At 33.9% G+C, this 13,733-nt stretch overlaps 1 protein-coding gene across 4 annotated transcripts in view; it reads right to left on the reverse strand.

Annotated features, from left to right (window-relative positions):
* The window catches only part of TTC29 (tetratricopeptide repeat domain 29), a 261,957-nt gene that overhangs the window by 38,508 nt on the left and 209,716 nt on the right, over window positions 1–13,733 (reverse strand). The window lies entirely within an intron of this gene.

Raw genomic sequence — 13,733 nt, forward strand, 5'->3', positions numbered from 1 at the left:
AATTTTGGGGATACTTCAGATAGAAAAACCCTATTAGAGCCTTCCTAAAATAAAGCAAAAGAGATTTCTTTGAATTACCCAGATTGATTTATTGACTCAGTATGGATTAGAGTCATTAGACAAGTATTAAAATTATCATTTAAGCCATGAGGTCATAAAATGTTCAAGTTAAGTGGGGTCTCAGAGACCATGTAGTCCCATCATATACACATAATGATGTTCCTTAAGAAGTTAAATGATTTATCCAAGGTCACTTTTAGATAGTATTATCAATGTTTAGTAAAACCAAAATGAAATCTAAAAGGTTTGTGATAAATTGGATTTTGTTTTACAAAAACAAGATCAATTTTGGAAGAGTTAAAAAGATCAAAAGTACAAATATAGTGAGAGAAACTCAACGTTAGGGCAAATATAAAGTAGAAAATATTCTGGTTATAGAAATAGAGGTTATATCCAAATAAAGATGTCTAGAAGCTGAGAGCAATAAACCAATGGATAAATCCATTGACATGACATTATAAAGGCCTGTATATATATATATATATATATATATATATATATATATATATATATATATATATATATATATATATATTTGTTCTTTTCAGTCACACTCAAAAAATCTCATTATGATATCTTAAAAAAATGAACACATTAGATCCTTCTGACAGAATCTGTGTTATAATGTAATTTAAAAGAACAAACAAGCAAATACGTAACATGGTTTAGCATCACTCTGGCATTTTCCACTCTATTGTTTCCCATATCCTGCTTACAGGTGGCTATGGATCACTTCCTCTCAGAGGCTTCCTTTTGGACTAGATGTTCTTTATAGTTGGATCCTAATTATAGGATCTTCTTTCTAATGTTGTTTAATAGTGCATTAAGCCTCCTCTGGGGCTTCCAAGGCACCAAGACTTTAGGGGTCATGGGCCTTTTCTTATCATTTGTAATATTTATAATTTTAAAAAGTTTATAAATATATATAAAAAACTTTCCCCCCCTGAGGCAATTGGGATTAAGTGACTTACCCAGGATCCCACAACTAGTTAGTGTTAAGTGTCTGAGACCAGATTTGAACTCAGGTCCTCCTGACTTCAGGGCTGGTGCTCTATCCACTGTGCCATCTAGTTACCCATATATATATATATATATATATATATATATATATATATATATATATATATATATATACACATACATACATACATATATATATATGTATGTATACTTACACACACACACATATATGCTTACATACTTTTAAAAGGTATACTTATTTCTAAGATAAGACTACAATTCAACAGTAGGGGGAAAGCAAGCTCATGTTTTTTCATGATATTTACCAGTTCTTTATGTTTTTATTTATACATTTAAATTTTTGTAATTTTATCACAGTAATTTCTTAAGTTACTGTGGCACCTAGATAGTGCATTATTTAGAGTACTATATCTGGAATCAGCACACCTTTATGAGTTCAAATCTGGCTTCAGGCATTATCTGTGTGATTCTGAGTAAGTCATTTAACAATTTTTGCCTCAGTTTTCTCATCTGTAAAATGAGCTGGAGAAGGAAATGGCAAACCAGTTTGGTATCTTTGCCTAGAGCACCCTAAATAGGGTCACAGAGAGTTTGATACAACTGAAAAATGATTGAACAATAAAAATTTCTAAAAAGTTCCTTTTAACCCATTTCCAGACTGAATATTCCTATGAAACAAAAACCGTTAAACAAAAACACCTGAAAAATGACAAATATCAAACCATTCTGGTATCTTTACCTAGAACACCCCAAATGAGGTCACACAGAGTTGGACACAACTGAAAAATGATTGAACAATAACAATTTCTAAAAAGTTCCTTTTGACCCATTTCCAGACTGAATTTGCTATGAAACAAAAACTGTTAAACAAAAGCAGCTGAAAAAAATGACAAGTATTGTCAACATTCTGCTCCGGTATTCCCTCACCTCTTAGAGAGAAAGGAGTGGGGATTCATTCTTTTGTTCTTCAGGGCTATCTCTAGTCTGTCTTTTATGTAGAATTCTGCTTCCTTTAGTGACCTCATTTATGTTGTTGTAGTCATTGTGAATTCATATTTTAAGACTGGAAAATGACCAGAATGGTCTCCTGGGGAACAAGGAAATAGGACAGCCTTTCCTGCTCTTTTCCCTTTCCCCATCATATTCTTGCTAATTCTGGATCTTGTGAGTGTTGTGAAGGACTCACCCCCCCCATCCCTAGCCTTGCCTTGCCCCATGTTTTTTCCAGTTAACTATCATTACTTCTCCATATTCCCTCTCCCCAGTGAATAGGGCCAGGCTCTGGGGCAGGGAAACTGGTGCTTTTGTATTTGTATTCTTATTGGGAGTGCCCTATGTGAGTATGTGAGTGTGTGTGAGTGTGTGTGTGTGTGTGTGTGTGTGTGTGTGTGTGTATGTAGGATAGGTGGAGGAAAGGGACCTTCCTGAAGAACATCCCCTCTTCCCAGCCCATGTATGTCTATTGGGTAATTTGTCATTGCTTCTGCTCACTGAAATAGAAAAAGGATGTAGAAGATCTTAGAACCAAAAGTGCTTAATGGGCTAGAAAATTGGACCTATTGAAGATAGACCAATGGGATATATTCTTCAGATGTATAAAAGGGTTCTAATTAAGGGTGAAGAGAGTAATTGATTAGTTGTTTTTCATTTTTATGGAAGACCAGATGATATTGGCTCAAACAGAAGAGATTAAAGTTGGATACAACATCCTCTTTTTGACTATTGGGATCAATTTAAAATGAAAAAACTGACTTTTGAATAAAAAACATCAGTGTGGGCTCCTAAAAAAAATTATGGAGTCTTGTTCCGTAAAGACTTTACAAAAAGTAGAGAATCTCTCTGGATATTCACTTAGGAACAGCTCAATCAGATAATCTTTAAGTCTCTTCCAGGGATTCTCTGTATATCTATATTGCATTTTGCAGTAAGAATACTCTGCCATACAGAATCATAGAATTAAGGAATTTAGTGCTAGAAGGGAACTAAGAAAAATCTAGTTCAAACCTCTTATTTTAAAAGATGGGGAGAAAATGCTGATTGTGAGTGAAATGCTTATATGTGTCTCTATCACTTATCTCCAATTATGGAAGTTTATACATGTTTTAAATTCCCAGATAATGAGGTTTAATATTTCAAAAGTTCATGCAAAATCCTTAGAAAGTTTTTTTTTTTAAAAAACTTATTAGATTCCCAAGTCAACTTGTAAAAACTCCTTTAACTCATAATAGTGTGAATTCTGGGAATAAGAATCTCATGTGGTAAAGGAGGATTAATAAAATAGAATGGTGAAAAGAAAGAAGTTATCTATTGATGGGTTGGCCAGAGATAAGATTTAAAAATAGATGGTTTAGCACTGACACTCTCTCACCTGATTGCACCTTTTCCCCACCTTCCAGTTCCACTAGTCCCCAGCTTCCAATGTTCTGCTGCCTTAGATCCTTCACTCTAGCATACCCTCATTCCAAAGCTTACAATATGTTCTTGGATTGCTTCGACAGTTCTCCAGTTAAGAAAATTTCTCATTGCAGTACATCTCAGATAGCTCTTGGCAATGATTGATGTAATTCAAACTCAGGAGCAATTAATAGACAAAATCCTAATCTTTTACAATTATAATTTGTGTTAAGTGATACAATATTCAAAGCTTATTTGTGTAAATGAACTCAACCTATTTGTAATTCCTAAAGTCTCCAACTAATGTTCTTTTCTTCTTTCTACTGATGAAACTTTTTTCCTACAAAAAATTTACTTGTCTTGTAAACAAACAGATTGTTCCTATAAAATATATATTTTTTCCCCAAGAAGACAGTGCCTAAAGTTTCATCTTAAATTTAAGGAAGTCGAGTATAAAATACAATTAGGCTTCTGAGTCAACTATTGATGTCATCCAAGCCAAATACCATCCTCTCTTTATTATTATAAATTGCCTGAAAAACTCTGATCTGATTTTATAGGCTTAGCTAAAGCAAATAGAAGGGAGAACATGACATTTGTGAGGTTTTTGTTTTGTTTCCTCTTAGCACAACTCTGCAAGCCAAGTCATGAAATTGTGATGGAAATATTAGAGCTGTGGTGTCTGGCAAAAAAAAGAAAGAAAGAAAAAAAAAAGCCACGCAGTGATCATTTCATTCTTCCTGTCTTTGAATGCTCCAGGGTTTTGGAGACAAATAGGAGCAATAAGTTCACTTTGCAGAATTAATGCAGTAATTCTTTATCATAAGAGCAGAGCATTACCTCAATCTGATTTTGCTACAAAATGGTTCAAAGTCTATTTTTAATGATGGCCCTAATTTGTTAACACCTTTTAAATTATTAATCCCCTTTATATTCAAGTAGTTATTGCATGTCATAACAATGTATCTATGTGGGGAAATTTAATAGTATTTTCTGGATGTCAAGAAAAGGCTTGTTCGGCAAAATGCTATTAAAACTGATAATGAGCTAAATATTTGCCATCGCCAACATTGAAATTACGAGATCCATCAGCATTGGACGCTCTTATTCAATAAGCAGAAATTAACCTATTAACTATGCCCAACTTTCTCAGCAAAATGTTAGCTTGCAAGCAGATCCTGTCCTTGGCTTCAGGTCTTTCTCTACTTGTGGTCATATTTTGCAACCTTTGAATTTTGAATTTTACATCTAGGATCTAAATAATGGTGTTTATCATTCTAGTTCAAATTTACTGTCCGTGGGAGGTGTGTTTTCTTGCACGGATTGCAAGAATTTTCTTTGACTATTCCCCTGTTCCCCTCCACATGGACACTGACTTAGAAGCAATAGGAAATAAAAAAAAAAAATAGCCAGGTGAATTCAGTTTTCCTGCCAGTGAATTTAACTACCTAGATTTCTGTAGGAGTTGTCTTACTATACAGATTAGAGGATTTTGTCATGTGGAAAAGAGTAAATGGCAGCATATGGATCTGCTATCACTTGATTGTGTATTGCAAACTCTACCACAAAGATAAAGGATGACCGTGATATTCATATCTGGAAAAATGTGTATGTCTGAAAACACTTTATACATTATTAACAATAAAAAGAGACAGTGTTAGGCTATCTGCAGATATTTTACAATATAAAAGGAAGTGTGGTCATTCCATATGGTGGGTGTGCAATTACTCTGATTTCTCCCTTCGCTCTCCCTCAGAACATGCTTGGGTGTGGTCCATTTGTGACCCAGAGCTTATTCTGGTCCCATTCTTTTATTTCTCACAGAACCTTAGTCTTATAATAATCTAGTGTTTGATAAACCTAAAGATTCCAGCTTCTTGAACTTTTTTGACAAAAATTGCTGGGAAAACTGGAAAATAGTATGGCAGAAACTATACCAGGCTAAGGTAGAAATGGGTTCATGAGTTAGACATAACAAGGGATAGTCTACCTCTCAGATCTCTGGGGAAGGGAGGAATTATGGCCAAAGAAGAACTAGACAACATTATGAACTGCAAAATAGATAATTTTATAATATTGAAAAAATTGTACAAATAATACCAATGCAGCCAAGATTAGAAAAGAAGCAGAATGCTGGAGAAAAATTTTATATCCAGTGTTTCTGATAAAAGCCTTATTTCTAAAATATATAGAGATTGACTGAAATTTATAAGAATATAATCTCATTCCCCAAATAAATGATAAATGGTCAAAGGATATGAATAGACAATTTCCAGATGAAGAAAGTAAAGCCGATTCTAGTCATATGAAAAAATGTTCTAAAGCACTATTGATTAGGAAAATGGAAAGTAAACAACTCTGAGATACTACTTCACATCTTTGAGATTGGCTAAGATGACAGGAAAAGATAATGGCGAATGTTGGAGGGGATGTGGGAAAACTGGGACACTGATACATTTTCGTGGAGTTGTGAACTGATGCAATCATTCTGGAGAGCAATTTGGTACTTTGCCCCAAAGCTATAAAACTGTGCCTACTATTTTGATCCATCAGTGTCTCTACCGGGTATGTATCCTGAAGAAAGCATAAAAAAGGAAAAGAACCCACACAAGCAAAAATGTTTGTGGCAGCCCTTTTTGTAGTGGCGAGGAACTGGAAAATGAGTAGATGCCTATCATTTTGGAGAATGGCTGAGTTATTGGGCATCAATGTAATGGAATATTATTTTTCTATAAGAAATGATCAGCAGAATAATCAAAGAATCCTGGAGAGACTTACATGAACTGATACTAAGTGAACAGAATCAAGAGAATATTGTATACTGTGATGGACATGACCCTTTTCAACAATGGGGTGATTTAGGCTAATTCCAATAACCTTGGGATGAAAAATATCAATTGCATTCAGAAAGGGCTCTGTGAGACTGAATGTGGATGTGGATCAAAGCATATTTTCCATCTTTTTTTTTTTTTTTTTTTTTTTTTTTTGTAATGGTGGTGGTGTTTCCTTGTTTTGTTTTGTTTTTTTTTCCTTATTTTTTTTCCCTTTTGATTTGATTTTTTTTCTGTGCAGCATAACGAATCTGGAAAGATGTTTAGAAGAATTACATATATTTAACCTATAATGGATTGTTTGCTGTCTAATGGAGGGGTGAAAAGGAGAAAAATTTGGAACACAAACTTTTGCAAAGGTGAATTTAAAAAACTATCTTTGTATGTATTTGGAAAATTAAAAAAGTATTATAAAAAAGAACCTTAGTTTCAGAAAGGATTTTCAGTGGACATCTAATCCAAACCATGATTTGCTGAGAAGCCAGTGAACCTTTGATCAAAAAACTCCAATGAGAGTGAATCCACCTTTTGCAGGGGAGAGGTAAGGGCATTTTGACTGGACTTGTGATTTCATTGGTATAGAAAAATTTCAATGAGGAAAATTTCTCATCAATACAATTACTCTCCAATTTTCTAGTCTTAGAAATTCTCCAAGGATGCAGAGAAGGCTCCAAGATTACACAACCAGCACATATCAGAGGCAGGTCTTAAAAACATATCTTTCTGACTTGGAGGCTTGCTAATTAATTGGTAGGAAGTTTTTTCCTCACATCAAGCCTATATTGACTGCTTAGTTTCAATCAGCCAATCAATTTGTTTATTAACAAACATTTATTAAGCATTCACTCTGTACCAGGCACAATACCCATCAAATCCACTGTTCACATTAAACCCAGTTCTGCCTACTACAGTCAATCAGAACAATTTTAATTTTTCTACTACAGGACAATCCTTCAGATAAATGAAAATAACTATCACACCTCTATTAAGTTTAGATTATCTTCTCTGGGCTAAACTTCACAAATTCCTTCAATCAGTATCAATATAGTCTGAACTTAGAGTTCCTTCACCTGAATGTTTTCCAGTTCGTTTATATCTTTTCTAAAATGTTTTATTCACAATTGAACACAAGACTCCAAATGTGGTCTGACCAGGACAAAGTAGAGAAAGACTGCTACCCTTTTACTTGCAGGATGCTCTGTTCTCTTAATTTAGTCAATGACAACTAATGGCATTAGCTTTTTTGGATGTTATATTGTATTCCTAATTCATGTGGAATGTATAGTCCACTAAACTACCAAAATCTTTTTGTGAAGTCATTTTTTAGTAGTTTGTGGCTTCTGTATGGACAGAAAAGATAATGATATTTTTTACTTGTTTTACTTTCAAACTGGCTTTTATATTGTTTGAGAGATTTAAGGGGAAATTTTCACTTGACTTGGACGATAATGCCTTTCTCTTGGATAAGTTAAAGCTCCAGATATCTCTTGCTTAGCAAAATTCTGAATTCAAGAAATTTAAGATGGTAACAAATTTACTTTATGATCTAGCAGTCTTTAAATGTATTAATTTTTTCAGTCATTTGAATCATTCAATCATTTGCAGCTTTGTTAACCTACATAGTCTCTTTTGTGATATAAATCACAATTCCTCTAAAGCTGATTAGAAGAATTGCAAAATGTTTTTATCATTAAAATATTGATTAGTTTGTAACCAACCTAGTGATAAGCTTTCTCAAAACTTATCTAGCTAGGTCCTCAGAAAATAGACTAATAGTTATTCCTATACTCATTACTCATGAATGTGATCTATTCAGCCATGTTAAAATGAAAATACTCTTTTAAAAATGTTGTCTATATAAACTTTGGGGATCTTAGTTCTAATTCTCACTCTTACAGCTAAGTCATATCCCTAGAGTTTGGTTAACTATCCCTTGAAGGGTCAAGGAGGTAATTCTCTAATTTAATTAGCTTGATGCCCAACTGGTGTGCTTCCACACAAGAGTGTTGGCTCAGAATATTAGTCAACTAGCAATAAATAGCCTTTAGAAAGGGTTATTTACTACAACAGTACAATAGGAACAGTTGTTATGAAACATTTTCTCCCATCTCCAAATGTCTGGGTGACGTACTTTCCCACAAGTCCAGACACTAAAAGGGAGTCCAAAAATGTTCAGACTCTTTGAAGCTCACTTGGTCCTTCTCTGGTCAAAGATAAAAAGGAGACATCTAGGGCTGAAGCTAAGGCCTGGGGGAAACTATTCCCCAGAAGTGTGTTGGAACTCCACACTTGTTCCACATTCTTGATTGACTCCTTTCTCGACTCATTTGATAATTTATAGATGATACCCAAGAGTATGACCAAATTTTCTCAGTCTATTGGAACATTTTTTCTGCTTGGTATCATTTTACCTCTTCCAATAGCTTTCAAAGACTTTTCTCACTTGGACTGATTTATTGATTGAGAATGTTACTCATGTTTTTAAGGTATAAGAGCCAAAATGGTGTAAATCCTACACCACTTTTACAAATAAAACTTGTTTATTTAAAAGTCTAGAGGTATTCTTTTTATATTCTACTTTTATGAATTTCTCTAAATATTTTATTCTCTTCCTCCTCAACTCCCCCCCCCCAACTGCAGTATTTTTTTTTCAACTCAAAGGGATCTTTCCAATCTCAGAGGTTTGTAATCTTGGTATTTTCTTCTACATCTCACTTTCTCTCATTTTACATATCTAATCCAATGCCAAATTTTGATTTCTCTCAACATCTCTCTGGGGATGATTCACAGATCTTTATGGCCACTCCATTCTCTCCCCTGAGTATCAGTTCCATATTATCAACTATCTCCTGAACATTTCAAACCAGATTTCCTGGAGATGAATTAAACTCATGTCCAAAACTCATATTTATTGCAGGAAAAGGCAGATTGAACACAATTGTAACTATAACTGTTTCAAAGAACTTAAAAAATAGATATTCATACACTTTGAAAAATATTGCATTCAACTGAATGTCATCTGTGTTTACATACATGTAGAAATGTACATGTATGTATATGTATTTTATTCACTATGGCTCATGTAGGTGCAAACTGTTCCATATGATCCTTCCCAAGCACAGAGAAACATTTAGAATCATCTAAAAGTATTAAGCTTTGTTGGCTATGACTTTAAATAAATATGTTAATAAATCCTAAGCTCAAAGACAATTAACTCACCAAGTCCAATTTTTCCAAATCTGAATGGATTGGTTTTTGTTCTTGAGTGCAAATGGCTCCATTTTTGTTCTCCTAATAGATATGTCGATGTTTTGGTTAGCTCTCAAAGGTCCCTAATGTTTTCCTTAGTTGAGCTGGCATTTTCAAGTGCACTATATCATGAGATTATAGATTTAGCCTCGGACAAGACCTAAGGGATTATCTAGTATGACGCCCTTATTTTACTAATGATAAAATAAAGATCCAGAGAAGAGATATGCTATGTATATCAATATACATGCAGTACTTTGATCTACATAATAATATATGAATACCCATATATACTCTCCCATGATAGTGGGAAATGTGAAATGGAAAATGAAACTTCATTATGAATTTGGTACAAATTCAAAATAAATTTCTCTCATTCAGTCAGAATTTGGCAGTGTTTTCTGAAGAGCAGTTAACAAAATAAGTTTGTGGTATGATACTAATAAGGTGATTCTACTTTAGTACAACTTATTGCTAAGAGCATCTATTTTCCTCCTTAACTTTATTACTTTTAAGGGGAAAATAAGCTGATATTAGAACCCTCCAAGTCCCCCGGCTGCCATATTTGCATTTCATACTAAATGCTTGTACATTTCTAAAATGCTCTTCACTTATAACATTTCTGAAGTTACAAGGTCTTAATCATGACAAATCTTTCTATATTTCTCTTTGGGAACTGGAATTACCATTCCCATATGAACTAAAGATGAATGTTAATATCTTTCTGGGATTTTGCGCCTTGCTTTCTATGATTAAATCATAGGTACTGTATATATAATATACTTGCAGGCATGAAAATAACATAAGTGTTTTTGTAATAATTTGACTCGTATATTTTCAGATTAAACAATTCAGTACACATTTCCTATGTGCCAGAAGTTGAACTATGCCCTGAAGATACTAAGACAATAAAGAAACAGTTCCTGCCCTCAAGGAGCTTACTTTTTCTGGGATCAGAGATTTGGAGCTGGAAAGAAACTTAGGTGTCCTCTCATCTGTCCCCCCATTTCACAAATGGGAAAAACTGAGGCTCAGAGATATTAATTTGCCTGAGTAATAACATAAAGTGCTTTCCAAACCTTAAAGTACCATACAAATATCATTTATTATTACTATTTATGGTATTAGAGGAAGAATTCAAACTCACATCTTTCTGATTCTTTCCAAATTCAGCAGTTTTCTACTTCACTCACAAACAATAAGGAAAAAATATTCAATTTACATTCAATTAATGGAGCTAATCCATCAGGTCAACCATATGGGTTCCAGAATTAGTGTGGGCATTTTATCAACTTTTCTTTATTTCTGAGCTCAAAGGCTCCTGACTTTCTCCAAGAGTGGGGATTATAGGTGTGATCCACCAAATTCAGATTGAGATTTCGATGTCAATCCTTTACAAATGAAATGAAACATTTATGATTCTCTAATATCTTATTCTCTTAAAGTACTGATTATTATGGGAGGATATAAATATATAAGATAGTTAAAATTCTATGAGTAATTTGCTAGATTTTATGGAAATTTAGAAACAAACATGGGCTTCATTTATGTTAAGCCATAGAGAGTTGTAGGAGGCTTCCATAAAACTTTAGTCCAATCTATTAATTCCATGATCCATATATGTGATTGGATATTTTTCTATAAAAGAAGCAGATGACAGGATTCTTTTTGTCTTGTTTGTTTTCCACCAAAGGAGGTTCATTTCCAGGGTTTTAAAAACAGATTAGAGAAAATGCTGCCAGAATGACTCAGGATATTTCTAGAGTCAACCCCACAGGCTCTGGCACCGAAAACTGCCAATTTCTCATTTTACTTCTCTTACATCTCTCTCAAATCACCTAATGGAAGAAGAAATTGGCAGCCAGTCAAAATAATGTTGAAGTTATGAACCTTAATGTTGAATGGAAGCATCGGCTTTTTTACTGTGTTCAGAGCAAAAAGTTTTAAAACCTCTCCATAACTAGATCATTTTAGCAAGCAAATGAATCTTACAGGGAAGTTTCCCAGTCAAATAATCTTCTCAATAGCTCTGAACCTATCACAATTTCTCCTTGATCACTCCAGTGCCATTTATAGTGCTGCAGGGTTTTGCAGAGATTCTAGAGAAATTAGAGGTTTTATAATCAGAAAGCATAATGTCTTATTTTTTTTTTCTGAAGTAAGTATTCAGGATAGTCAGCACTTGTGAAAATCAAATTAGATTTTAGTCAAAGTGAAGTACCCATAGAGAAGCATCAATTTCCTGTAGCTAAAAATGAAAAGGAAATATATAAACTTTGCAATTATCTGTTTTCTGCTAAAATTATTTTTTTTCATATAAAATATTAGTGAAAATCTGCTTAGGGGTAGATTGGCTTAATGTTTATTCAGCTTGTCAAATGCTGGGAAAATCAGTAGTTTGGAAGCACTAAAAAGTATTAGAAGCTCCAAAGTTGACACATATTCTCAGAGCTTATTTGCAACTTTCAGATTTATAGAGCACTTTCATTTTATGGGCCATGTAGCCCTGGAAGTCCAAGTGTTATTTCCTTCTTTACAGGTGAGGAAACTCATTCTTTTTTTTATCCTTTTTTTTTTCCATTTTTATTTTTTTATTTATAATTTTTTTTCCACAGTATATATGCATGAGTAATTTTTAAAAATAATATTATCCCTTGTATTCATTTTTCCAAATTACCCCCCCTCCCTCTATTCCCTCCCTCCATGACAGGTAATCCCATACATTTTACATGTGTTACAATATAACCCAGATACAATGTATGTGTGTAAATCCCATTTTCTTGTTGCACATTAAGTATTAGACAAGGAAACTGATTCTTAATAGAAACAGGTGACACTGTCTCAGTATTACTAATAGGAAGTATGGGAGCTCTTTCTATTGCAAAGGTCCGTTTCTCTACAGTGAGCTCAATTATAGCCCCTACTGCTTTGAATTCCTTGCTCTTTGGAACATCTCTTCCAATCAAAATTCTGAAACTTCAAGACTTCAGAGGGACAATTGTACAATGGAAAAAAATAATCTATTCAGTTAAATCGAGGTTGGGAGAGACTTAGGTCCTCATTCTGTCTGTAGGCACCCTTAGCCTCGGTTTCCTCATCTAGGATCAAAAGAAATAACAGATGTAAAAGCTTTATATAAACATCAGCTATTATTGCTCCAGGACAGAATCTGCTTTTGGGATTTTATCATTTATTTTCCCTCCAGAGTTTAGGGGAGTTCATTGTCATTTTTTTAAGCTATCATCTCCTTTATCCCCTTTGTTAATAGAATTCCCTCCATTTGGAAATTATTTTTGTGGCTGTGGATTCGTTTCAATCATGTCCCCTTTTAGGTTTTTCTTGGCAAATTGCCATTTTCTTCTCTAATCCATGCACTTGAAGAATTGAGACTAACAGGTTTAAGTGACTTGTCTAGAATGACATGGCTACTAAGTGCTTGAGGACAGATTGAACTCAGGGGGATGAGTGTTCCTGCAAACTAGATGCCATTACCTTACATATACTTCCTATTTATTTACTTGTGTGTCCATCAAAACTTCTCAAACTGTGGGCCATGATCTCCTATGAGATCATGTAACAATGTTGAGATCACAAAATTATGATTTATTATCAGTAATGTTTTGATTTGTAAACATGTTTTACATACCTACATGCTTTAGTCATATAAAATTTTTTTGGGCAAAAAGGGGTTGAGAGTGGAAAAAGTTTAAGAAGCCCTGGTATAAAGACATTTTTGTCTTTATATTGATTATGGCGCCTTACATGTGGTAGGTTCTTAATAAATAGCGATTCATCTAAATCAAATAGAAAAAGAGACTCTTCCAACATTTTATCTCTTCTCTCTCCGGTGCAGAGGACATCTTTTGGAACTTTGGAATTGAGAACTTTTTTTGGTCTAGTTTGATCTATGATTGGAATTTTACAAGGCAAACAGACAGCATTTAAAATAGGAATGCAAGAAATTAAATAGGAGTTGTGGAAGATGTTATTTGCAGGCTTTAATTATGGGTATCTTAGGATACTTAAGGATTTCAGCTAACCTGATTGTCAGTCCAGAATTAAGAACTGAAATTATAGTCCAATCACTATCACTTTGGCAGGGTTGGGAAGATAGTAGATCAAAGAGGGTTTCATTGTTTTTGCCTCTCTCTCTCTCTCTCTCTCTCTCTCTCTCTCTCTCTCTCTCTCTCTCTCTCTCTCTCTCTCTCTATCTCTATC

The sequence above is a fragment of the Sminthopsis crassicaudata genome, chromosome 6 (genome assembly GCF_048593235.1).
Source record: "Sminthopsis crassicaudata isolate SCR6 chromosome 6, ASM4859323v1, whole genome shotgun sequence".
NCBI classification, from domain to species: Eukaryota; Metazoa; Chordata; class Mammalia; order Dasyuromorphia; family Dasyuridae; genus Sminthopsis; species Sminthopsis crassicaudata.